Source organism: Pelodiscus sinensis, chromosome 4 (genome assembly GCF_052426305.1).
Source record: "Pelodiscus sinensis isolate ZL-2025 chromosome 4, ASM5242630v1, whole genome shotgun sequence".
Classification (NCBI taxonomy): domain Eukaryota; kingdom Metazoa; phylum Chordata; order Testudines; family Trionychidae; genus Pelodiscus; species Pelodiscus sinensis.
Window position 1 is genome coordinate 76,110,354 of NC_143055.1, and position 25,539 is coordinate 76,135,892.

Here is a 25,539-nt window from a genome sequence, read left to right on the forward strand (position 1 = left end):
ACGGCTTGCTCAGGAAGGACAGACAGGGAAAAAAGGGAGAAGGGGTTGCCTTGTATATTAAAAATGTACACACTTGGACTGAAGTGGAGATGAACGTAGGAGATAGCTGTGTAGAGAGTCTCTGGGTTAAGCTAAAAGGGGTAAAAAACGAGGGTGATGTCATGCTAGGAGTCTACTACAGGCCACCTAGTCAGGTGGAAGAGGTGGATGAGGCCTTTTTTAAACAATTAACAAAACTATCCAAAGCCCAAGATTTGGTGGTGATGGGGGACTTCAACTATCCAGACATATGTTGGGAAACTAACACAGCGGGGCACAGGCTATCCAACAAGTTTCTGGACTGCATTGGAGACAACTTTCTGTTTCAGAAGGTTGAAAAAGCTACCAGAGGAGAAGCTGTTCTGGATTTGGTTTTAACAAATAGGGAGGAACTAGCTGAGAACTTGAAAGTGGAAGACAGTATAGGGGACAGTGATCATGAAATAATAGAGTTCATGCTCTTAAGGAAAGGTAGAAGGGAGACCAGCACAATTGAGGTAATGGATTTCAGGAAGGCAGATTTTGATAAGCTCAGAGAACTTGTAGGTAAGGTTCCTATGGGAAGCAAGACTGAAGGGAAAAACAACTGAGGAGAGTTGGAAGTATTTCAAAGGGACGTTGTAAAGGGTCCAAAAGCAAACAATTCCGCTGTGTAGGAAAGATAGAAAATATGGCAAAAGACCAGCTTGGCTTAACAAGGAGATCTTGCATGATCTCAAAATAAAAAAGGAGTCGTATAAAAAATGGAAACTAGGACAAATAACAAAGGATGAATATAGGCAAGCAACACGGGAATGCAGGGGCAAGATTAGAAAGGCAAAGGCACAAAATGAGATCAAACTAGCTACAGGCATAAAGGGAAACAAGAAGACCTTTTATAAATACATTAAAAGCAAGAGGAAGACCAAGGACAGGGTAGGCCCACTGCTTAGTGAGGAGGGAGAAGCAGTAACAGGAAACTTGGAAATGGCAGAGATGCTCAATGACTTCTTTGTTTCGGTCTTCACCGAGAAGTCTGGAGGTATGCCTAACGTAGTGAATACAAGCAGAGAGAGGGTAAGTTTAGAAGATAGGATACACAAAGAACAAGTTAAAAATCACTTAGGAAAGTTAGATGTCAGCAAGTCACCAGGTCCTGATGAAATGCATCCCAGGATACTCAAGGAGCTGATAGAGGAGGTATCTGAGCCTTTAGCGATGATTTTTGAAAAATCATGGCAGACAGGGGAGATTCCAGAAGACTGGAAAAGGGCAAATATTGTGCCCATCTATAAAAAGGGGAATAAGAACAACCCAGGAAACTACAGACCGGTCAGTTTAACGTCTGTCCCAGGGAAGATAATGGAGCAGGTAATTAAGGAAATTATATGCAAACACTTGGAAGGTAATAAAGTGATAGGGAATAGCCAGCATGGGTTTGTGAAGAACAAGTCATGCCAAACTAATCTGATAGCTTTCTTTGATAGGATAACGAGCCTTGTGGATAAGGGAGAAGCGGTGGATGTCATATACCTAACTTTAGTAAGGCATTTGATACGGTCTCGCATGATATTCTTATTGATAAACTAGGCAAATATAACTTAGATAGGGCCACGATAAGGTGGGTGCATAATTGGTTGGATACCCGTAGTCAGAGAGTTGTTGTTAATGGTTCTAAATCCTGCTGGAAAGGGATAACAAGTGGAGTTCCTCAAGGGTCTGTTTTGGGACCCGTACTGTTCAATATCTTCATCAATGATGTAGATATTGGGATAGAGAGTACGCTTATTAAGTTTGCAGATGATACCAAACTGGGTGGGGTTGCAACTTCTTTGGAGGATAGGGACATAATTCAAAATGACCTTAGCAAGTTAGAGAAATGGTCAGAGGTAAACAGGATGAGGTTTAATAAAGAGAAATGCAAAGTGCTCCACTTAGGAAGGAACAATCAGTTCCATACATACAAGATGGGAAGCGACTGTCTAGGAAGGAGCATGGCGGAAAGGGATCTAGAGGTCATAGTGGACCACAAGTTGAATATGAGTCAACAGTGTGATGCTGTTGCAAAAAAAGCAAATATGATTCTAGGTTGTATCAACAGGTGTGTTGTAAGCAAAACTCGTGAAGTCATTCTGCCGCTCTACTCTGCACTAGTTAGGCCTCAGCTGGAGTACTGTACTTCAAGAAAGATGTGGAGAAATTGGAAAGGGTACAGAGAAGAGTGACAAGAATGATTAAAGGTTTAGAGAACATGACCTATGAAGCCAGGCTTCATGAACTGGGCTTGTTTAGTTTGGAAAAAAGAAGATTAAGGGGGGACATGATAGCGGTTTTCAAATATCTAAAAGGGTGTCACAAGGAGGAAGGAGAAAATTTGTTCCTCTTGGTTTCTGAGGACAGGACAAGGAGTAATGGGCTTAAAGTGCAGCAAGGGAGGTTTAGATTGGACATTAGGAAAAAATTCCTAACTGTCAGGGTGGTCAAATATTGGAATAAATTGCCAAGGGAGGTGGTGGAACCTCCCTCTCTGGAGATATTTAAGAACAGGTTAGATAGACATCTGTCAGGGATGGTGTAGACAGAGCTTGGTCCTGCCTTGAGGGTGGGGGGCTGGACTCGATGACCTCTTGAGGTCCCTTCCAGTCCTATTATTCTATGATTCTATGATTCTATGAAAATCAACTCTAGGGACAAAATAGCAGTTCAGATTCCACGTCCATGTAGTGCCTCTGCTAAGACTATGAACCAAATTACTATAATGGTATGAATACTTACCTGTCTCAAGCAAAGAGCTTGTTACATGAGCTCTCCTCCTCCTCTAGGTTAAACCAACTTATATCTGCGAACCTGAAAAGCAAAATGGCAGCTGCGTGTCAGCCAGCCTGCATATCTGTGAAATGATTTAACCTGACACAGAGCCAAGATTCAAGCCTTTCCCTCATACAAACAATTGCAAGTGTTTTCTGATTATCTATAGCCACGCTGTGTAATATCAACCACTGGTTTAAAGTCCTCTTTTACGGACGAATATTTCAGCTACCAAGTCACAGCAGGTGGGATTTTCAAAAAACGCAAAAGTAATTTGAGAGCTCAAGACCCACTGAGCAGCCCTTCTCACCAGCATTAACTTCTCTTTTAATAGGACCGGAGCTCCTCAATCACTCAGGAACTTACAAAAATCCCACTCGGTGGGTTTAAACTTTAAATCTCCTGGCTTCTATTGGTTAAACCAAACATTTGTCTTTACTTTAAAATAGTCTTTTGGGTGTAGACTTTTTCTCTTACAGTCAAGAGTCATTATCCATAAGGCCTTAGACCAATTTTTACAATGAGTAATTACTATCTATGAATCATTTTGCTACATCACAAAACTACCACAAGATTTGACATGAATGAAAACCATTCTTGCCAGTCACAGTCAATAAGTATGCTCTCTTTGGATAACATTTGAGTCAGGCGATTCAAATTCTAATCTTAGCTCTAACGGGGCTTCCTGTTTGACCTTCATCAAGTAATTTGGTGTCTCAGTGCTTCAGTTTCTCCAACAATAAATGAGGGATAATACTATTTTGCCTCACAGAGGAGTTGTAAACCTAATTTCATTAATCTCTTTAAAGCTTTGACATTCTTGAATGGAAAGGTCTATACAAAGTGCAAAGTGATATTATTGGACATTAGCCTCTCTGCTCAAGTGAGGCTCAAGACTGGAGAAGCAAGAATTATTGTGGGATAGAAAAAAGATCTATAGGTGGAGTATATGGAGTACCTTACTCGGGTGCTACCTAGCACCATGAATCCCTCACTTCTATGAGCAAATGTTCTCACAAAATACACTTTATAAAATACTCTTAAAATATTTTCTTAGGCTAAATAAAGACAGTGCAGATCCCATACATTTACATAAAACAAATTAATCAGCAATCGTATTCTATCAAGCAGATTTGAAAAAGAAATTTTACCTAATATTTGGATTATACAACAGTCAGTAATTATTCATCATGAAGAGTTCATGTAAGACCTTAAATCTGCACTTAATTTTAAGCATGCAAGCATATTATTGAAATCAATCATTTGATTGGGGCTTAACTTTGTAAACATATTTAAGCAATAGAATTTGTTGAGGTTCCAAAGAGTTGATGAAAATGCGTATTTTGTTCCTTTAGAATTTCTGACCTTTTTACAGCAGAGAGTACTGACAGACCATTTGCGTGCCTAGGATAATATACATGGTATTTGTCTGTCAGGAAGTAAGGCTGACTTTTTCCATACAATTTTGGTCACTGTTGTGTTTTCAGATGTGATGGTGAGTTTGTTGTTATAGAATGGTTTGCCATGTACATTGAATAGAGCACAAACTTTTTTTGTGAACAGTAGTAAAGGTGCTTCATAGCAGTGAACTAACAAATCACATGCAAAGGAAATAACTAGCAAAGTAGACAGTTCTGTCTGCTCAGCTTTTCATACTTGGATGCTGGCAATAATTGCTGACTGTTACAGAGCTATTGCAGTGCTGGCTGATGGTGCAGCAGCAGTGTACTCCCTAATACAGTGAGGAGAATTAAATTTTGTGTCTTGCTTCTGTGGGGGGGAAGAGAAGAGAGATTTTATTCTAAATCCGGACCCATTGTTATTAGGTTGGGTTTGTTTGTTTTTACAGTTTGCACTAATTAGTTATGACTGCTTGAAGGTTTCTTTTAAATTAGAATACACTAATCTCATCTAACTTTGTTATTATTTTCTGAACTCTGAAAGCACAGCTGTTACAGAGATACCTTGAGTAAGTTGAAACAGTTTTTTTAAGTTCTTCCTTTCTTTCGGAGGAGGTGGGGGAAATCTTGTGAAAGAAAATTAAGAAGAGGCTCAAGAAGACACAGTTGTAGCTGGGGAAGTATTCGCATCTTGCAGATATGGAGGATGGGCCCCTTGTAAGTCCTAATATAAGGAATGGGCTGGGAGTAGGGTTGCCAGGTGTCCCGTATTGACCTGGACAGTCTGGTATTTTCACCTCTTGTGTGGTAAAAATCATTCAGAAAATACCGGACACCTAAAATGTCTGGTATTTTATGATTTTTTTTCCCCTTACAGGAGCGAAAATACCGGACACCTGGCAACCCTACGACACACTCAGCAACTGGGCCCAACCCCTGGACCCCCCCCCCCAGACACCCCCTCACCGCCCCACTTACCTGGTTCCACAGGGACTTGTCTTGTGGCTGGAACAGAAAAACAAAATGGCCACCAGTAAAAAAAAGCCTATTCTTAAAGGGGCCATGCTGATTTTTACTTTTATTTATTTATTTTACTTAATAACTGCTGTCGGAGTCCTTTTTTTGCTCAACAACTTTGGTCTCCCCCTTTCTTCCCCTCCCCCCCGACAGAATTTTTCCCGGTAGTTTTTTTTGGGGAGGGGGGTCGGTATTTTTCGTTAAACCATCTGGCAACCCTAGCTGGAAGTGAGTGGCATGTTGTAGGGGTTAGGTTGTAGGGGTTGCGGAAAGCATATACGGGAAGCACTTGGCAATTGGGGAGACCACCATAACTTAGTCTTGAGAAGTGTTTAAGGACTGTCTCCACTCAAGAGCAGTCCACAGTCAGAGGGCAATAGAGTTTGCTTAAAAATAGTTTAGCCCCAACTTCCCTGAATGGCAAGCTATGTGCTGTGTTTCTTAGAGGTGCACCATGGATCACGCCTTTATTTTTAAACAACAACTAGGGGCCTGCCCCCTGCTTGCTATGCTCATCAATCCCCTTCTCTCTGGCCACAAAAGAAACCAGAGAGCCTGATCACATCATTCTGTTATGTGGCAGGAAAAACTTTGTTATATAGAGAGAGAGAAAATAGCACTCGGATTAACTTTCCCAGACCTGAAAAAGAACTCTGTGGAGCTGGAGAGCTCATCTCTTTTACTATCAAAAGTTGACCCAATGGAAGATATTACCCATCACAGCTTGCTTCCTCTCATGGGTCCAATACTGCTATGACAACTACAAACAACAAAAAGTCACACTTTTAAAATGTTCAAATGAAGCTGGAGATATCATGTATCAACTTTCACCTACTTACATCCACTTTCTGTTTTGTTTTATTTTATTTTAAAGGGAAAACATTTTGAATAGTGAAAATCAAATAGGAGAGTAGGATTGAGTCAGGTTTCAGAATTGATGAACAATCACACACAGGTGTTATAAATGCAAAGCTCATACTAATTTGGAGACTGAGGGAGAGGGAGTGAGAATATCACCAGTGTTGATTCATCATGATTTATTCATCTCTTTTGTGTGGTACTTGGAGTGTACAGTGATGGACCTGGTAATAACCCTATATATAGCATAATAGTGTGACTTTTCAAAAATGAATGATATTAGGGTTTGGGAAATACAGCCTAACAGTTTAAGGCATCTCTCCAGGCTAGAAGTAATTTGCAATAAATTTGAAAATTGAATGTGTACAATAATCCAGGATTATTATTATTTTTACTATAACCATTTAGCCACTATTAAAATAGGACTAAAAGGCAAAATGCAATTTCTCATTGGAATTTTCACACACTAACATTAATTTTTTCTGAGAAAGAAAAAAAGCTTCACATGGTTGCAAACTAAAGGAAGACTTTTTTTTTACATGCTTTACAAACAACAGTGCCACCTCCTGGGCATTTTAATTATTTAAATGTCTATTACATCTGCAAGTCAAAACCTGTCTTGTTTATTTCTACCAGTACTTCAAGGAAAGGTTACAGGAGAAAAAAAAAACACGATATTTCATGCAGTAGCTTGCAATGTTATTTAAAAACCAGGGCTAGATTTCTCCAGTCCTTCCCACACATTCCCTGCCAATCTACACGTGCAGAGGGAACCAGCTTCATGGAGATTGCTTCCCCCTCTCCCCTGCACAGTGACTTGGAGGCACAGAAGGGAAGTAACAATCATGTCCTTAAATGGTAAACACTCACATAAGTGTATTATTCTGTAGCACCATAAATGTACTCTGCATGTGACAAACTAAATGCAAAATCCCTTCCCTGAAAACCATGTACCCTCAGGACTCAGTCCCACAAAAACTACTGGCCAGAGAATTTACCACTCTGAGAAGTTCATTGACTTACTGTAATAAGGTATTGAGAATTTGCAGGGTTGAGCCATAGGTCATGACTTCATAAGGGATAACAATAAACCCAGCAAGGAGTTGTAAGGCAAAAGAAATGCTACAGCAATGTGAGCAAGTGGTTGCTTTGGCAGGTGAAACACATGTCTCTTGCTTATTACTGTCAATCCAACAAGCATTGAAAACAGTTTGTTGCTATGGCTTTGTTCTCTGGGGCTTCTGAATGATGTGTGACATTCACTACTGTTTGTTACTGAGCTTATGACTGGATGGTAAAGAAAACCATGGAAAATACATTTAAACCTATTCTCTCTTCATTGTCAATTAAGTCATTTTCTATAGACCATATGACAATATTCATTAATCAGAGCCTTGTTCTCAAAGTTTGCAGACCCTTGCAATACTGTCACTATTCACTAAATATCATACTGGATATATTGTACACTAAAGAGTTTTTCATGTGGTCCTACCAACTTTCATTTCATGTATATAAAATCACTCAAGATAGCTAGAATGCATTTGGGCTGAAATAGCGCAATTACTGTAGATCATAATTCAAGTTCACTAGCATTTGCTCACAGAACTCTGAGGCAGAAGGGAACTTGTACAGTATTCCAAAAGCCTGCACACATTATACCTGTGCCCTTCCCCATTATTTAGACTCTAAGGTCTCTGAATTAACCCGCAGATCTTTATAGAGGAAAAACCAGTCTTTGGTAAAAGCATCTTTGCCAAATTATTTTAAGTTTTGAGAATAAAGCACCTTACTTTGCATCTACTTTGAATTTAACTGAACATTGAAATTCTTTAGTGATAAATGCTTCTTAAGGAAGAAATAATTGGAATACTTTGCTGGATTCCTAAATAGCTGTAGCTATTTAAGAAAAAGACCTGATTGTCATTGACAACAGCTCAATTAAAACCTCTGCTTCATGAAGGGTGTTGTCAAAAAAGCTAACAAGCGTGGGATACAAAAGAAAGCTGAAAAATATAACCATGCCATTGTGAAAACTGAGTGTACGCCCTTCACATTGAATTTTTTCAGTTCTGGTCATCCCACCTCAAAAAAAATATAACATAAATGGGAGGTAAACAAGGGTGGCAAGCAAAAATTATTAGACATATGGAAAAAATATTCAATAGTTGTCCATTATGAGGCTCACTTTCCTCAAAAGCATCTGGCTTTGGCTATTACTGTCAGACACAGGACAGCAGTCTAGATGGATTATTAAAGAAATAAATCAAGACATTGTAGAAGTTCCTCAAGCCTGAGTGATGGAGAAAAATTGAAATGTGCATTGTCACTTGTCGGATATATACACAGTGACATATATATAGGGTTGTGCAACTGTTTTCCTCTGTCATTAATCTTTAATTTAGTAATGGGAAGTTACCTCTTTGGGGACCCATGTTGCAACTTCTGCTTCTCTGATTAGTACAACTGCTGCTGTTCTTGCTGCTTATATTGCTAAATGAGAACATATAACTCGCAAAGACACAATAAAAGGATACTTTTCTTTAAAATGGTGAATGGACTAATAGCAGGACAACGTGCAATACATTCTCTCTTTGCTCAGTGTATGTACTTGCACCATCACCACCAGCCCTACACACACGTTTGGTGTCCAAGAATATTTTTTGAAACTATCAGAAAAAACATGACTGAAAAATAAGATCTTCCTAAATTTACACTTTCTTGTCATTGGGACACTATATTTCAATATAGTTACATTTAGTCAAAGATACAGAATAAATCTGTTTATACCACAAAGCTCCACTTTCCTGCCATCTTCCATAGCCTTGGTTTGTCCTGTCATTTTGCCTTTACAAGCTTGGCAACCCCATATGGAAGAAAAACAGAGGGATTCATTCTGTAAGACTCAGTTACTATCTGCCTGTCTTTCCCAAGACAATATTTTAGCCTCTTGTGCTTCTCATGTTTTTGCTCCCTAGATCATCATGTAGGCCCAAAAGACTCCCCCTTCCACTGGAGTTCCTAATTTCTACCAGGATATGACTCTTAGTGCAGAAGAAATAAATATGCATTATCTACATTCACTCTTTGTAGTGTATTTTTATACTATTTCAGTGAAATTTAAGGCTCTCCAATGATTCTGTAACTGTTCTGTTTTGCCGCATAAATTCTGACTTTGCCATAGATTTTACTTCAGCTATGAAAGATACCCTGGGGTGTGTGTGAATAATTTAACATCTAAAATGCCACAGAGTACAGGAAGGCTTGGATATAAGGCATTAGTACTTCTGATATGGATGCTTTGATGGGACAATTATTGAGAGTGTTTTAACAAATGCTATCTACGTTTACCAGATGCTCAATTAAATGTTATCTCCATTCCTTGCCAAAATACTACATGTTGCTCAATATCAATCACTATGGGAAAATAGGGTGTTTTGTGATTTAAGAGACTAAGAAGATGAAGAAGAAAGCAATTTTTCCCAAAGAAATAGCCCTGATATTTTATTTGATTAAAGTGATTCCTATCCTGCTGCTTATCTTTGAATGAGAGATACACCAGCTACTGATCTGCTGACTAGATCTGCAAACACTAGCAGAGGAAACATAGTATCTTTAGAATCTCAGTTAGAATGTCAAATTGTTGGCTTTGGATAATAACAGTTATTCCTCTTCTTTAAGCAAAATGCAGGACAATGTAGCACTTTAAAGACTAACAAGATGGTTTATTAGATGATGAGCTTTCGTGGGCCAGACCCACTTCCTCAGATCAAATAGTGGAAGAAAATAGTCACAACCATATATACCAAAGGATACAATTTAAAAAATGAACAAAGTGCTACATTGTCCTGCATTTTGCTTCAGCTACCCCAGACTAACATGGCTACATTTCTATCACTATTCCTCTTCTTTAAGTAAGAGTCCAGTGGAGAAGTGGAGAGAAAGAAAGAGAGAGAGAGAGAGAGAGAGAGAGTGTTTTCTTTAAACTCAAATTCTTTAAACTCAAATGAGACAGAAGTGAAGTCAGATTTTAATAGTACATATAAAGCAGCACAAGTCTTTTGATCCTCCAATTTGAAATTAAATTCAAATTGTTATTGCCTGGCAGGAAATGTCCTGCGGATACTAAAATTGCTTTTTCGTAGTGACAATTTGTTATTGAAAACACAAAACTGTTTATGTAGGATCTATACTATATTGTGCAAATTAAGACATGAACTTTATTCCAGGAGCTCTGCTGACATTAATGATTTTGGTGTTCACTAAGAAAGTCAGAATGGAAAATCACCTTTTAATGGAAGAGGACAAAATCATTCAGGAACTATATGGCACAAATTGTCCTTTCCTTCTCAATGGAAGGCAGGGAAGCCTAGCTGATTTGGGGATTACCTCTTCTATCTATGTCATTATGGCTCTGTGTCTGATCAGCTCACACACTTTACTGTCTTTATTCTCAGCAATCCAAAGGGAGAATTATTTCCATTTTATAGATGGGGACTTGGTTAATAGAGAAGTGAAGTGACTTACCCAAGGTCACGTTTGTCCCTGGGAATGCCAGGACAAGAACCACTAGTCCAAGTAAAATTTTCACTTTGCAATCATGGGGATATACGATTATTATTTCATTTTCCCCCACTAACAATGGCTCACACAAATAATATGACATGAGCACAAATGGGCTTTACTAAAGTTATCTCTGTTCATTGGCAATAAGTCACAATATGCAAAGTTGAATGCATGCAGATGGAGGCCAACTTAAACATTTGTTCAAAACTGTACCTTAAAGAGGTATTGAGAAGCCTGTTTAAATGAAAGGAAACTCAAGTCACTGTTCAGAACATTTCAAATTTAATTTCTAAAACTATGACAAGACATCCTCAAGGTTCTCCCATTTTTTGGTAGCTTTAAAAACTTACAGAAGTAAAAACATATAAAGGGATAGGTATTTCATTAAAGCAACATAAATATGACTAATGTCCAAGCTAATACCTATTCTATACCCCACATTCCAGTTTTCTAAACTCAGTCTTCAGGCAGAGCTCTTTGCTATATCAGAATCACTCTAATATTTCAGTATAGAATTTTATTTGTTCATCTGAGTTTTTAAACCAGACTTTTTCAATTAAATTTTTATTCTGAGTACTGAAGGGATATGATCCTACAAGCCTCTTTCCTTACTCGGTTGAGAAGTTCCAGTGAAATCTCTGCAGCTACTTGCATGAATAAGAACTGTTCGTGTGAGTAAGGATTTGGACGATCCAAGTTCAGACCATTATCTTGCTTAAAGTAATTAAAGTATGAATTTTACAGTTGATGAAAACAAAAACCATGTATCAACTTAATTACCTTCATTGACTTCTGAGACACAAAGTCAGGATGGTAATATCTCTTTTATTGGACCAACTTGTGTTGCTGAAAGACAAGCCACTAAGATCCACAGATCTATTCTTCAGGTCATTATTCTGCTCTTCTTTTTATTGTTTTCAACAGACACACAAATAATTCAAGATGCACATTGTCTGGAAATAATAATTGGATTTAATCTACATTTTATAATAATAATAGTATAAGTTTTATAATTCATTAGAAAGTAATTGAATATTTACTTGACCAAATGTATGTATCACTTAAATTGCCTCTAAAAAACACAATGAAAATTGCAGAACTTATTGAGGTAAAGTATTCATTGTTTTCATATTAGGAATAGCAATTGTTCACTCTCTTCATGCTTCACTCTCTTTAACCCTTGACTCTTTTGCCCTTCTGTCCCTTCATAAGATCCATCCTGACAACCAACACCCCTATTGTGCCCCCTCCCCCTCCCCCCCAACAGCTGCTTCCTCTGCTCCTGTTCTCATGCTGCAGAGTTTGTCTGTCAGAAATCTCATGGCCTGGACAACTTCCTCCACTACAAATTCATTCTCTGCTCCTTCAATTCTGCCATCTTCCTAGGTAAACTTTTCCAACTTAACTGACCCTCATACCTGCAATCCAACTAATAGTTTTGAAATGGCTGCCATCCCCAGCACCATCATCTTGTAATAGTGATAAAAAACAACAAATACATGGTTTGCATCATCAATATCCCCACTATAAAATTGTTCTGATATCCCTGATCCACCTGTCAAAAGAGATGAAAAGACACTCTCTTCAAATCCTCCCCTCTTGTCTCCACTATTCTGTCTATTCAGAAACTTTCTAATTTCTTCCAAGATAAAATTGACAAAGTCCTGCCACTTCCTCTCAGATCACTTTCCTTACCACATTCCCCTCTTATACTTTTCTACCTTTCCACTTGTCACAAAAAAGTTTCTTGTCTGTTTTCCTCCTCAAATCTTTCCATTACCCCAGTGACCATATTAATCTCCTCTCTTGATCTTCTTCACACTCACTGTCATTCACTCCCTTCTTAACCTCTCACTCATCTCTGGCTCGTTCCCCTCACTATACAAGCATGTTTTAGTCTCTTACATTAAAAAAAACCAAAACATTCACCCTTGACACCACTTCCTTTCTAAGGGCCACCCTGTCTTTCTTTCTCCCTTTGGTCTCTAAACTCGCTGAATCTCTGTTCATAATCTCTGTTTGGGATTCCTCTACTCCAATTTCATCCTACACACTCTTGAATCAAATTTATACTCCTTGATTTTATGGAAATACTTGTCTCTAATGACCTATTCTGAGCTCAGTCTTGGAACCAATACCGCTTCCTCTTTAGCCTTGCCATGTGAGTGCCTTAGTACCATCAACCATGCTTTTCTCCTTGAACACTTGTCCTCTCTTGGCTCTGGTCACCACTGGTTTCATCCTGTCCTTTACAGCATCCTCCTCATCCTCCCTTTAAGTGGAGGTTTTCACAGGGATCTGTCCTTGTTCCTTTCTTGTCTCCCTCTATGCCTCATTTATGAGTAATCGCCTTCATAAACCCAACTACCATCTCTATGCTAGGGATTCTCAGACCTCCCTCACTACTCCAAACTAAAAGCCTGTGTGTCTGACATATTACTGTGGTTGTCTACTAGCTCAAGTTCAATATGACTAAAACACAGTTCTGTCTCCTTCCTGCTATCTCCTTCTGCTTTTCATTCAGACCCATATAACGTGAATGTCATGTTAACCTCAGGCCTCTGTCTAGGTCCTCCCATGAAGGACTATGTGTAGATCTTAGAGATTCTTTCTCCATGACGTCTCTAACATATGGCCTTACAGCTAAGAATCTTATCCTAGCTCTCATCTCAAATCTCAATTACTGCAACATCCTTTTCTCCGGCCTTAACAAATGCAAAATTGTCCCATTCGTATCCATTCAGACCATGGCTGCAAAGATCATTTCCTAGACTGATGCTTTGAGCTTGTCACTTTTCTCTTTGCATGCCTTCTCTTGCTTCCTATTTCTCTGCATCAAACAAAACGCTACTTGTCTTCACTTCCAAAGCCCTTTACAACCTACAAATCTTACTATTAAGATGTTGACTCATCCCTACAATCAGCCCAACAGAACAGACCCCATCACTCACTTGTTAAGCTTCTTTTCCCATGATCCTGATCCTTCACACTCTCTCTCCTCATAAAGAACTGTTCCTCATTACTCAGCCATACTTATATGCTTTCAACTATGTCAAAATACTACTGGGAAGCGCACCTCAAGAGATTGAGAGGTTTAATTAAATGTGAAAAGGCTAAAGTGCTTATCCAAATATATAGAAATCTTTTTTGTATATTTTACTTCCTGATTTACACCATATCATCCAGGCTTTTTTCCCCTTGCAAAATAGACCATACTGCTATCTCCTAACACTGTCTCTCCATTTTCCTTCCCATGATTTCCTTTCAGCCCATCTCTGACATCCTATCTCCCTGTTCAAAGCCTTAAACAGATTATGCCCCAACCATTCTACCAACAAATCATGCCCCTCTTCCTATTCCACCAATTCATTTTTCTTCTCTCTGTAATCTCTTGCAGACAAAAACTGTTTAGACTAATATCTAAACCTTTCAGTTGAGCCTCCTTTTGTGCAGATTTTGGGGAATTCTGCTCCCCAAAAGGTACACCCAATGGAAATCTTTTAAATATGCATAATTCATATTTTAATCCAAATTACAGACTATATTTTATATAACTAAATTATCACTTTTAATTTACCAACACATCAATGGATAACAATCAGTGAAAATGTTTTTTTCTCCTTTGTGGAGAACAACAGAAAATCCAATGAAGAATAAATTTCCCTCGCTGCATATCTGATTTTTAAAATAAGTAATAGGCTTTCAGGTTGTAAGCAGAATGAGGCCCTATATCTGGAATACCATTTAACAAAGGATGCACCACTTGACAATGGCATACTGGACATCTGCCTGCCAAAGTGGTGATCAGAAACAGTTGTGTAAAAGGCTGAAGAAAGCTCTATAATTCCTGCCTATTGGTCTCTAGGGCCCTGATTCAGCAACTCACTTAAATACATGCTTTAATCCCATTGAAGTCAACAAGACATTAGCATGTCTTTAAAGCTGAGCATAAGGTTAAGTGTTTTATCTAATCAGATCCTAAATTTTCTAGTCCTGAGTGTGTAAAACTTATTGGTGGTGGTCTGCTTTGTGCTCCAATGTCAGTCTACTAGGGGTGCCAGTGCTGAACTGATTACATATCAGCACACCAAACTTTATATTCTGGAAGGACATAATGCCCAGGGGTCAAGCTTGTATCATTGCCCCCACAGCATCAGCATGACGACTAGGCTGAAGGCAGAATTTATGTTTGGGAAAAATGCATTCCAACATGAAAACTCACTGAGAGGGGAAAGCTCCATAGAAATGATTTGTACTGACAAGCTCATCTGACTGTGTATTCTGCACTTGAGGAATGTACGAAGGAATCCATGACAGATGTATGTTTCATGTTGAAAGTGACACTTTGATCTTGGAGCTTCTGGGAGCATAAAATGCATAAAGTTTTTGTATATCTTGCTTCACCATGCGACCAATGGGAGAGTTTTGTCAGAATCTACGACTGATCCTGCTGTTCAGGGGAAGACAAGATGGTGTGAGTTTGTGATTTATGCTCTAGCTGCAGCTAATGCATTTAATCAGGATTCGTTCTCTTATTCTCCATTAACAATAGGAGAACCTTGACCAAAAGATCACTAGCTGTACCTTTCAGTGATCCCTTGGTTCTGTTAAGCTAAATAAAGCCTACACAAATACATCTACTCACTTAGCAGGTTTCACCAGCTATATTGCCCCCAAAAAAGTAGATCACCCGAGAAACTTGTTTAGTTTTAATTTTTCATGTTGGTTTAATTTCCTCTGTCTTCTGAAATGTAAATAGCAACATGCATTGTCCAATATATTGACCTTGCAAGGACAGAAAATGAGAGAACAATATTTTTCATTCAATGGCAATTACTACCTTTTTTTTTTCCTCTTCATCACACAGTATGTAGCTGACAAAACATATTATGCCAAAGTTAATTCAGACAGACGGATGGATTTTACAACTATATATGCCCTTCTCTGGGGGGGGACAGGTTTGATTCATTCGATGTCACTGAAAGCCATACAATGGATGACAACTTGGACATGGACTTCTAAATTTGCTTTTCAAGTTGCCCAAAGAAAAGACGGAACACTGTATAACACATTATTGCATGATCTCTGTATTAACTCTTTCCAGATTATTACAGTATAGTTACTCTTACTTCATTTTAAATGAGAGTAAAATCAGACCTTGCTTGGATGACACATCTGGACAATCTAGACCAGAGATGAGAAAATGATTTACATTAAAATAAATCACATTCATACACCAAATCTTTGCTCTGACTAAACTCAAACCAATACCCTTACGTAGTTTAAAAATATTTAGTTATCTTTTTATTCTCCAATGCTTGTATTTCTGTTCTCTTCTGTATTTCCTAGTTCAAGACCTCTGAAAAGGTCAAGAGAAAGACCATTTCTTTGTAAGATTTTGAGTTCAATTTTTGATAGACAAAATTGTGCAGATTATTTCAGGGGGTTCTGATCTCTGAATCAATTACCCATATTTGGAAGTGTTCATCAGACCAACTCTTCAGGTTTACCCATGAGTTCACATCCAAATGTTTCTTCATATTATCTGACTCAGTCTTAATTCACTATTGGTAGAAATTTTAGCATGAATAACAGTTCAGAGGATTCTCTGTTATTCATGCTAAAATTCGACACTTTACACCTGAGTCTCAACAAAGGATCTAGTTATCTTACCCATTACAAAGATAGCTTCCCCAATTATCACCTCTAATATCATTAGCTCACAGGCATTTACCTTCCCCCCCATCCCCCTTCTGTTCTAAAATTTGATTTGTCCTTTTCATGTGTGTTCATTTTTTTTTAAATTGTAACCTTTGGTATATATGGTTGTGAAAATTTTCTTCCACTATTTGATCTGAGGAAGAGGGTCTGGCCCACAAAATCTCATCATCTCATAAACCATCTTGTTAGTCTTTAAAGTGCTACATAGTCCTGTATTTTAATTCACTATTTTCATTCATCTTCCCCTCTTCGCTGTAGTTTTGATGAACCATTTGCCCAGTTTTCCTGAAAATCTTCAGAAAACGTGAATTATAATGATATCACTCTGTATCTATTAGTATATTAAGGCCATGTTTCACATTAACAACTGCATTGAATGTTTTGTCTCCCTGTATTCAACTAGAAGCATTAACATTTCAACAAACATTTGACATATTCTGTGTCGAGAGACTTGCATGCCCATCAAGGGAGGAAGAAAAAGAAATTAAACAACCTGCTCAAATCTCAGAGAATCAAAATTCAGAAAACCCTTCCCTCTATTCCTACTGGACCATTCACATGCTGCATGAACAGACTGTAATCATAACAAGAATAATTGTAATTGTCATGTTGCAGATCATGCATGACACTGCTGAATTTCTTATTATGAACTCTCTATTGGTCCCTATTTAGCTAGGAAAATTCCTGTAAATCTGCTTCAGCCCTGCAGAACTGACCTGTAAAAGCATACATATCTCCCAATGACAACTCCAGCTAAGCTATCAGCAGAGGACCCCTAGAAATCTGACCATAAACTCATTTGCCTTATGACTGCCCTCCAGAAAATTTTGGTAGTATTCCAACAAATTAAGATTTTTTTCTCATCCCCATATCGATTTCATTTTTCTATATAATCCACCAGATAAAATACCTGTAAGCTAATTGAGATTTCCTACTGTTGTAAATATTTCACTGTAATAACATAGAAAACATCATTAGCTTCATATCATTTGTAATAACATTTAATATCAGCGTATCTCATTTTTCCTTTTAAAAATCAATCGCTAATGTCAACCACTGAAACACATGAAGTATAGCAGTGATCTCCAAAGTGCACAGAAAAACAAATTCCTACAAGTCATCTAGGCATTCTATATTTAAGGTTTATGATCTATATGCAGGAAATCTGAATAAGCACCACTATAATCAAGTTTGCAAAACCTTTGCATTGTAATTCCTTCCCCCTCCTCCATTTTTTTTTCATTTGCTCCATTTCCTAAAATAATAATTTATTGGTCTGAAATATTCCATTCTTGTCCTCAACACAAATCTTTGGAAAGTTTAAGAATATATATTTAGCCACCAATGATGGATGGAAGAGTCAACCACCCTGCACACTCACTTTTCCTCAGTTCTATCCAGACTTATTTTGGTCAACTCTGGAGGATGAAATGTGAAACAAGAAAAATTGTCACATCAGTTACAGAGGCACAAGATCTGCATAAGTGTGACTAAAATTGATTCTTCTTTTTTAACATCTTTTGAGAAATTAAGTTTGATAGAAAATGGTGTCAAGTTGTAAGCAGCAGACATCAGAAGATTATAATACATTTTAATAATGCTTCATTATAATATAGCATGATTCATCAGAGGATCTCAAAGGGCTTTAACTAAGGAAGGCAAGTATAACCAGCCCTATTTTACAAGGGGGAATTAGAATCACAGCAAGGTGAAGTGACTTATCCAGCAACATACAGAAGGTCAGCGTAGAAGACAGCCCACCTGCTGCCTTCTCACCTCAATCTGGCTGCTGCTTTTCCAGCCCTCTGTGGCAGGTCAGATTATCCATAACTTAAGGCTATACCATATTTTAAATCCCCACTGGATGTAACTGTAATGTTTGAATCCCCTAGGACAGGTTGTACTTGGTTAAACTTCTCAGTACAGCTCTCTTAATACTCAAGTTGATGTGGCCTTGTCAAAGTTAATATGTTTTTGTCAGATTGTCATTTACAAGTATGATCAAATTATTTTTCAGGACTGAATCAATGCCAAAAGTAGATCTATTTTCCTCCAGAGGGACTGGAAAATAAACTAATTTACACTTCAGTGGTCTGATGTGTTCTTGTAAAGAAATACTGCCTCTTTTGGTGTTCATCTGACTAAGAGTCTGAAGAGGCTTCATAGTCTGGATAACAATTTTCTTAAACAAATTTGGATCACTAATTTCTTTTGAAATTGGATTAATTAACATGCCAAGCTGGACTCAGCTGGAGAATCATTTGTGTGAATTCAATTTTATTAAGCAAGAATGACACAATATCAATTTGTTCTCAAATCGCATATTTAAGCATTGAGCAAGCAAATCAAATGAGCCAAAATTTAATTCATTTTGATTTTTGACATGCAGTCCACTAATTTCACCACATTCTTATAAAAATCATTCACACAGATGGTAAGAATGCTCTAATTTTACTTGTAGTCTTTAGCTGTGCTTTTCCAGGATATCTTGCTCGGGGCACAAAGTCCTGTATCCATAGCGTGTGAAATCCCAGTACCATTAGAGACAAGAGGGCTACGTCTACACTGGCATGATTTTCCGGAAATGCTTAATGGAAAAGTTTTCCGTTAAAAGCATTTTCGGAAAAGCGCGTCTAGATTGGCAGAACGCTTTTCCGGAAAAGCACTTTTTCTGGAAAAGCGTCCGTGGCCAATCCAGATGCACTTTTCCGCAAAAAAGCCCCGATCGTCATTTTCACGATCGGGGCTTTTTTGCGGAAAACACTACTGTGCTGTCTACACTGGCCCTTTTCCGGAACAGTTTTCCGGAAAAAGACTTTTGCCCGAACGGGAGCAGCATAGTTTTTCCCGAAAAGCACTGATGATTTTACATTAGATCGTCAGTGCTTTTCCAGAAATTCAAGCGGCCAGTATAGACAGTTGGCAAGTTTTGCTGGAAAAGCAGCTGATTTTCCGGAATAACTTGCCAGCGTAGACACAGCCAAGGAGTTTTGTTTGCTATTGACTTCAGTGAGGTCAGGATTTTGCCCAGTATGTTCAATCTGACCAGTTATTTCAAGAAAGAAAGTTTCTCATCTGTGCCCCCGAGTTACAGGTGCAGCTCAGGAGAGGGCATTAGAGCTGCTGTAAACTATACTGTTGTCAAAATCTCCTAGTGGCTATTCCAGCAGTCAAAGATTACCTCAACCTAAGGACAGGCTGACCATGACTCCCTATCCCCCGAGATGGCTCCCTGCATTGGAGAATAGTATTGCAAGACCTGCAACAATGTCTGTGTTTAGGAACATTCTTTAATGGCCAATATCCTCAGGGTCAGGGAAGCTTACTGTTAAACTGGGCCACAAAATCTGTAATAGTCTTGGACAGGTATGGACGATAATTTTAGAAGAGGGGCCACTTCACCCCTGCTCACAGACCTTAATTGGCCTGGGGATGGAGGAGAAGTCTTTCCCGCTCCTCCTCCCCTGGGCACCTTGAGAGAATTGCTAGCTGTTCTGACCAGCTGGCATTTTCCTCTAAGCACCACATGCCCCTGGTGGTGAGAGGAGACTTCATGCACTCCCCTACCCCTCCAGGCCAATCAGGATCTGGGGGCAGCGGAGCATCCAAAGTCTCTCACCCCCTGCCCTGCCCTGCAAGGGACATGTAGCATTTAGAGTGAACCGCCAGCTCTTTGGAATAGCTGGTGGTTCACTAAGTGCCATGCACACCTTGCAGGACAGGAGGGGACTTTGTGTGCTCCCCCCCATCCCTAGGCCATTCAGGGCTTGGGGGTGTGGGAGCGCACAAACTCTCTCATCCCCTGCTCCCACTGTGCAAGAGGCGCATGGTACCTAGAGTGAACCACCAGCTTTTCAAAACAGGTGTTGGCTCACTCTAGGCATTGTGTGCCCTTTGCCGGAGCAGGAGACTTTGCATGCTCCCACATCCCCAGCTCTCGATTGGCCTGGGGGTGGAAAAGTGGCAGTGTGGCCATGAGCCAGATCAACCTGTGTGGTGGGCCAGATACAGCCCACAGGGACTCTCTTGCCCTTTCCCAGTCTTAGGCCATGTCTTCACTTGCCATTCTGAAGATCTATCTTCTAGTGTTCGATTTAGCAGGTCTAGTTAAAACCTGCTAAATCAAATCCTGAGGGAGGCTCTAGTTGACACTGTTACTCCTCACAGTCTTGAGAAGCAAGGGAGCTGATGGGAGCATATGCTACAATTAACACCTCTTTGTGAAGGCAGCACCAAACTAGGCTTCAGGGAAGCCGACTCCAGCTATACAGTTTACATAGCTGGAACTGTGTACCTTAGCCCAGCCTTCCAGGTTTAGTGTAGACCTGGCCTTAATGTTTCCTGCTGGGAGGAAAATCTGCTATTTGAGTCGTCCTGTCTTTTCTCCATGACACATTACAGCCCTGGAGGCTTCTGCAACCTCAGGATAACAGTGACAGCCATTGAGTGGCTCCATACCTTTGTGGGAGGATTCAGCAATGGTGTCCCGGGTTGTGAGTGAACAACTGAAGTGGAATAGAAGGGCCTTGAAATGAGGTTCATTTCACCCTAACATTGAAATGTAAAATTACACAAGAGTTTAAGTCTGGAAGTGAAGAACAGCATTAGCCAATCAAACCTGGAGAGAGATTTTTTTAAACAGTTTAGTTAAAAGTAATACCTTTGAAGAAAATCACTCTTCCCTTACACAAAACAGAAGTGGCACTGACATTTGTAAAGCTTTCCAAGGAAAGATGCAAAACACCCAAAGACAAAAATCTGTTTTTATGTTGCTATTACATAAAATGTTACTGTATAATAAATTGCAGGAAATAGATCCTCCAGAATCCACTGAGCTAACATAGGTATCTTCTCAGTCAGTGCTCAGAGAAAAATCAAACACCAAGTTTTCATAAAGTGTTTTCAGTCTCACTTTTATAGCAAAGATTCTTTTTATTGCACGGATAATCCATATAGCAACAACAGATGTTTGCAGAATTGGACTTCTTATTAGCAGAGTACCCAAAACTGAGTTCATATACTTTTGGAATGTATTTATTTACCTTCAGATCCTATAAATATGAATCAGCTTGAAAACCTATTTTTGTTTGGCTGAAATTTGCATAGGTTACACAGTGTGTTGTGGCTAAATAGATGAATCTTTCCAGGTCCAGAAAAAAATTTAAAAAATTTAAATGGAAAGGTATTGAGGGCCATGTCCAGCCAGAGTCTGAGTGTTAACTAACTTCAGAAGTTGTCCGATGAAAATAGACTACTCCTAGGGGAAGGTATTTAGTCATGTGGCAAATGAATTCAGAAGTGAGCTCTTCAAGTTTTTTTCTTCAGGTATGTCTATGCAGCAAAATTATTTATGGACACCAGAGGTATCCCAAAATAGCTACCCTGTAGTCTTTTGAACGCATCCTCTATTTGAAAATATAGCAGACACACTATTTTGCCATCACTGTAAACCTTATTGTATGAGGAGTAAGGGATGGCTCAAAATAGCACTATATTTCAAAATATGGCATTGTATAGACAGTGCCAAATGACAAAATAAGCTCTTTCAAAATAGACCCAAAATAAGATACTCAATTTGTGTAGCACAAATTGAATATCTTATTTCAAGGGTTGGATGCTGTGCTGATGCACTCTTCTAGTCTTATATTTAAAGACTGAACTCTTATTTCTAATAATTGTGTTTACAAGTAGAATGTTTCTGAGATCTGAATTTATTTAATTGATTATTGTGATTTTTGTTGTAGTCAATTTGGAATCACTTTTGTGCAGTGGCTATAGCTAATTTCTCATTCCAGCTGTATTATGCAGTGGCATTGCAGAAAAAAATATTTGAACAGATGATACAATTTTAGTAAAAAAAATGCACCATTCAGCTACAACTGAAGGTTGCTTAAGTCTGGGATGGCCCACTGAGTAGATTCCATCATTATAGAATTGTAACATTAAAAAAACTCAATGCTGCACACAGTTTACAGTTTATTGTAGAACATATGTACCAACTTTGTAGCAAAGTCAGAGTGGGCCAAATTCAGCCCTGGGGTAAAGTAGGCATAAATCAACTTACTGCTATATCTAATTTCTATGTCTGAAGCTGGTGTTCTTCTGCAACATATGCTGCAAAACTCCAAAGAGAGAAGCTAGTTTATACCATTTTCATCCATCAGTAATGTTTGCAGTTAAGTCAGTTTTGTCTTGTTAAAGCTAAATTAGTTTTATTCATCGGAGTGAATGCAAGTGCTTTGATACTGATCTATTTTGCCATCCTGCAGTATAAAAGGTAGCTATTCCAATCACAACATAACTTTATCAGGACGTGGCTCTGAATACATAATTTCAAGGTTGCATGCATCTTGCAAGCAGATTTGTAAATCAACAAGAAAAGTTAATTTCTATGGAAATCAGAAGACCCTGGAGTAGTCTTCTGCCCCATCCCCAATCAAACATTAGCAGACTTTTGCAGCCTGGGCTCAGTACTAGTCTTAGTGCTGGAAAACATTGCCTGTGGCCTTCTGTATAAATATGCAGGCAAAGAGTGTATTGTTGAAAAAAAGATGCATTTTGTATTCCTATAATTACCAAAGGAAGCAGAAAACAAAACAGATGTATTTAAAGAGTCTTTCATCAGTGAAAAGATTTGCAGTTTCACCTGTTCATAGCAAATGAAGTCTATTTTCATGAGTACCAGCCTCTGTAGTACTTGTGAGTTATGGTAGATGTAAACTATTTTTGACATAAAAACTGGATGAAATTTCAGGGCTGTGATTTCTAGGATTCTCTTCCTTTAAGGATAGGCACTGTGCTAAAGTGATCAGAGGCACATAGTTCTGGTGAGCAAGGAGTGATCGTTGCAGTGACTTGTATAATGACTAATGACTTGTATAATGGTATTAGTTCCATATCCCGAGGCTATGTCTAGACTGGCATGATTTTCTGGAAATACTTTTAACAGAAATGTTTTTCCGTTAAAAGTATTTCCACAAAAGCGCATCTAGATTGGTCCCGGAGTTATCGTTATAACAATGCACTTTTGCGCAAAAGCGCATCTACATTGGCGGAACGCTTTTGCGCAAAAGCAGAAGCCCAGAACCATTTTGAAGAGGGCAAAAGGGCACCAGCCCTTTCCGGGGCCGGGGGCTTGAGCTCCTTTGAGACACGTGCTTAAAGGGATCTCCCTGGATAGCCGTTTCTCTCCTGCTGCGTGCTATAGGACCTCTTGCAGGGACTGACAGCCGTAGCAGTTTTGGTGGTTGCCCTCTGCCTTTTTGGTCACTTAGGGTGTGTCTAGACTACATGCCTCCTTCGACGGAGGCATGTAGATTAGCCAGATCGGAAGAGGGAAATGAAGCCGCGATTAAAATAATCGCGGCTTCATTTAAATTTAAATGGCTGCCCCGATCTGCCGATCAGCTGTTTGTCGGCAGATCGGGGGAGTCTGGACGCGATGCCCCGACAAAGAAGCCTTTCTTCATCGACACAGGTAAACCTGGTTTCACGAGGCTTACCTGTGTCGATGAAGAAAGGCTTCTTTGTCGGGGCATCGCGTCCAGACTCCCCCGATCTGCCGACAAACAGCTGATCGGCAGATCGGGGCAGCCATTTAAATTTAAATGAAGCCGCGATTATTTTAATCGCGGCTTCATTTCCCTCTTCCGATCTGGCTAATCTACATGCCTCCGTCGAAGGAGGCATGTAGTCTAGACACACCCTTAGTGCCTTTCCTTGTTTTTTTCATCTCCCTTGTTTTTTTCTGCCATGGAGCCAGGGGTGGCCATGTGCCTGCTCTGGCCTCTGCCGGCCATTTTGGAGTGCCTGCAGCTGGTGCTCCAGGCTGCTGCCCTCCTGTTCCAGGACCTGGAGGCGCAGATCACTTTGGACTCCCTCACCATGGAGGCCATGGCATCCCTACCCCAGCATGGAGAGGCCACTGTGGAAACTGGACACCAGTACGGACTGGTGGGACTGGCTGGTCCTGGGGCAATGGGACGACCAGCAATGGTTCCGGAACTTTCGCATGCGAAAGCGAATGTTCCTGGAGCTGTGTGCCTGGCTCGCCCCTGTGCTCCAGAGAACCACCTCCCGGCTGCGGGCACCCATCCCCGTCAACAAGAGGGTCGCCATCGCACTATGGCAGCTGGCCACCCCGGACAGCTACCGATCGGTGGCACACCAGTTCGGAGTGGGCAGATCCACCATCGGTGTTGTCGTGATGCAGGTAAGTCCCAGTGAGATGGGCAGTGGGATGGGGAGAGGGTGCTGCACTCCATGCCCAGAGGCAGCCAAGACTCCAGGCTGGGTCACCCAGGGGTTTGGGCCATCCCTCCCTTGCACAGGCCTGCTGGTGGGGGGGGGAGGGCGTGGCGTGAGGGGGCCCTGGTGTGTGTGTGTGTGTGTGTGTGTGTGTGTGTGTGTGTGTGTGCGCGCGCGTGCGGAAGCACAGAGGGCATCACGGTGGGGAGCCCAAGGGAGCACACACTCACCCTGCCTTATGTGATGTGTTCCCCTGTGTTTCTCTGCTTCTTTCTGCAGGTCATCCACGCCATCAACGATGTACTGCTCTCAAGAGTCATCCACCTGCGCGATGTGGACACTACCATGGCCAGCTTCGCTGCCCTCGGTTCCCTAACTGCGGGGGAGCCCTGGATGCAACCTGCATCCCCATCCGGGCCCCAGAGCATCATGCGTCCCATTTTATGAACAGGAAGGTGTACTGCTCGATTGTACTCCAGGCCCTTGTGGACCACCATGGCCGCTTCCTAGAAGTTTATGCGGGCTGGTCCGGCAGGGCACATGACTCCCGCATATTACACAACTCCGGCCTGTTTTGCAGGCTGGAGGTGGGCACCTACTTCCCCCAGTGGGAGTTTACTGTCGGGGATGTGCCTATGCCCATGTGTGTCATCAGGGACGCGGCCTACCCGCTGCTGCCCTGGCTAATGCGGCCCTACACGGGGCGACCGGACCAGTACCAGGCCCGGTTCAATGACCGCCTCAACCGGGCGTGCAATCATGTGGAGTGTGCCTTCGGCCACTTGAAAGCCCACTTCCAGTGTTTGCTCACCCGTCTCGAGATGGGTGAGCAGAATGCCACAGAGGTAGTGGCTGCGTGCTCCACAATCTTGTGGAGCGGAGTGGGGAGGCCTTCCTCCCCACATGG